General features: G+C 46.0%; 2 protein-coding genes across 8 annotated transcripts in view; both read left to right on the top strand.

Moving 5' to 3' along the window:
- Positions 1-2876, top strand: part of LOC107269311 (agrin) — a 189182-nt gene that overhangs the window by 59983 nt on the left and 126323 nt on the right. The gene's annotated exons all lie outside the window — the stretch shown is intronic.
- Positions 1-2876, top strand: part of LOC112494576 — a 146790-nt gene that overhangs the window by 94707 nt on the left and 49207 nt on the right. The window lies entirely within an intron of this gene.

Below are 2876 nucleotides of genomic sequence, written 5' to 3'. Positions count from 1 at the left end.
CTGGGCCGGAATCTCGGTTTCACTCATTAACGCGGAAGACCGGGTGGCTAGGTCGGATTTGGCTCCACACGCACGCACGCACACTCCGACGCGTGCGCGGGATCACGCACACGTATCCTTAATGCGTATGTACGTGCGTCATTGACGCATTACATACGCGTGAATGTAATGATACAGAGGTCTATACTGTTACCGCAGTACACGTATAGAAGCCATAGATCGTTTGATCTGACGTAATATCAAAATTTCCTCTTGATTTGTTGATTTCGCAAAGGACAGTTATCATGCCGGAATGAAGTGAATCAACGCGGGAACTACCGCTTGGCGAAGTTGCCTTAGCGGCAATATGCGAAGCACGCTTTGGGACTTCCTTTTCCTTGCGAACGAGCTTTTCCCATCCGTGGGAAAGTTTTACGAGGTTTCGCGCCCTCTGGGGAAGAACCAAGGGAACCTCGGGAGTCACGAGGGAAGACTACCAAAGGGCATCTTACTAATGTGGCTGGTACTACTGGTGCTGATAGCGATACCGTCGCCAGTGATAATATCGGTCATATTAGTTGCGGTGTTGGAGATGCTTGAGACACAGAAAACTTGAAAATAGAAAAGTGGACAAATCAGGGAGAAGGAATAATGGGGCAGAGAGATGTCGCTGTTGGTAGGACAATTGACAAGAAAGTGGGCCGCGCGTTGTAGACGAAGAGTAAATAGGATAAGTTGGAAGAAATAAAGAATAAGGGAAAGAGAGAAAGAGAGAGAAAGAGAGGGGGGAGTGGTATGCGTTTACACGTAGACAGACCAATAGACGGAGACGCATATGCACGTGTATGTAACTCGAAAAAAGTAAATGGAAGCGGAATTGGTACACGAGCATATTTCATAGCGGGCTTTATTACAGGCGCCCGTTCGTTCTCAACGCAACTTGCAAGTTTCCGATGGTAAATTTATTTCTACCAATAAATCCTCCATAGCATGTAGTAAAAGCCGTGTCTCTATGGGCAGACTTCGGGAACGGCACAGCGGGAATCCTCACTGTAATCAGATAAGTTCGCCTTTATTTTTATTGCTGAAAAATTGTTACTACTTTTCAAGTAGTCCAATTTCCACATAAATATAATATAATTGATATTTTATTCCCAAATCGCATTGATTAAAGTTTTAATCTATTTAAAAAAAAATACTGTTATTCTCGCTTATAATAATAAGTATTATATAATAATAAAATCTCATGCAAACACAGCGGCAGCATATTTTTGCAAGCTGCATTCTAGTTCGATAAAGGCAATGCATTAATTCTATGAAATTTAGGACTTCCATAATTGTAAATTCCAGGTGTCCATCGATATTCCAACCCCTTGCCTAGACGGTCTCTGCACGAGTGCGAGTATCCGTGTATCTGTTCGCGCCTAAAAATGGCGCAGCATTATTACGACGTCCTGTTATCGTCATAACTGTGGCAGCAGGCTCTGGGCGGATCTGCTCGTTGACCATTCGTTAATTCATCGATGGAGCATTGAAACGTGCTTACAATTAATTGATAAATAAAGTGAAGACTCACGAAGCCCAGACGAAATATCAGCAGTGTCGTCATTGCGACTGCACGTATTTAGGAGGGGTTGGCCTTGATGCACGACTGCCCAAAATTAACGTTGAAACTGCCGCGGAAATCGGCCCCCATTCTGCATGCACGTGCGGCACACAGAGGTACACGAAATTTGTGTACTCACACAATTGTCTGGCCCTCTTTAACACACGAAACCACCATTGGCCCGAATGGAGGTCGGCCAACGCGTAGCACCGGGACCACAGGGAGAATACCAACAAAAAGGGAAGAAAACAAACGTAGGAAGAGAATGAAATAAAAATTAACTAACTGGCAAAATATTTGTTACCTTGTTGTTCTCCGCGGGGACGATCGTGCTCTCTCTCTCTCTCTCCCCCCTTCTCTCGCTAGATGCACCGGATAGGTCGTAAACGTACGGAACGAATGTCGTTCTCTTTTTGACAATATTAATGAGGCACCAATCGATTAGATTAGATCTCTGACGGTATGTTGACGTAATTAATCCGTTACCGTCCTTCCTAATAGATTAAGGGAATACAATAGTTCGATAGTTCTTTGACCAAACTGAGAAGCCCTATGAGAAAACTTCGCTTGCTCTGTCCCCCGAGACACGAGGGCTATTCAGAGGCAAAACTACCGAATGGGATTTTCTTCCGTTAAAAACCCACTGAACTCTGTTGCTCTTTCTCTTCAGATCTGGCTATATCGCCGTGCAACCCCTACTCCCGAGAATACGACCTCTCTTTTTCGGTGCAACGCATCGACGTCGACCATTGAAAATGCCGCCTCGTTTTGCCCCTCGATTGACACGAAACAAAATGCCCGCTCGCTGCAGTCGACGTGTTCCGGTGGGTTTCCATGGACGAAACTATCGAGCCGCCCCCCCCCCTGCCCGCGCGAAGTCGAGAACGGGGGACGGGTGAGGTTATAGTTTGCTCTCTAGGGGTGGGCAGCAGACTATAGGGCAGCTACTACGTGGAAATGGGCTGGTCTCTGCCAGCGAGGATAACGCTTGTGGAATGGAGAGCGAGCATTGAACGAAAACGGGATGAAAAAAATGACAACGGAGAGGAGGATGGAGAGGGAGAAGAAGAAGGAGAAGGAGCAAAAAGGCGCACGCAGGAGCTCCGGCAAAAATGCCGCCAAAAATATTGTCCGGCAGGGTGCTGCAGTTACTATAAATCGCAGCGTTTTCCTGTTCGCGTTCCGTGCACTCGCACAGCCGCACACGTCCTCGACTGCCTTCCTTCGTGCCGTAGGAAAAAAAGAGCCGATAAATTTACGAAAAAAAAAAAAAAAAAAAAAAAAAAAAAAA

This window comes from Cephus cinctus, unplaced genomic scaffold (assembly GCF_000341935.2).
Source record: "Cephus cinctus unplaced genomic scaffold, Ccin1 Ccin1_scaffold0629, whole genome shotgun sequence".
Classification (NCBI taxonomy): domain Eukaryota; kingdom Metazoa; phylum Arthropoda; class Insecta; order Hymenoptera; family Cephidae; genus Cephus; species Cephus cinctus.
This window is presented reverse-complemented; position numbering and strand designations above follow the sequence as displayed.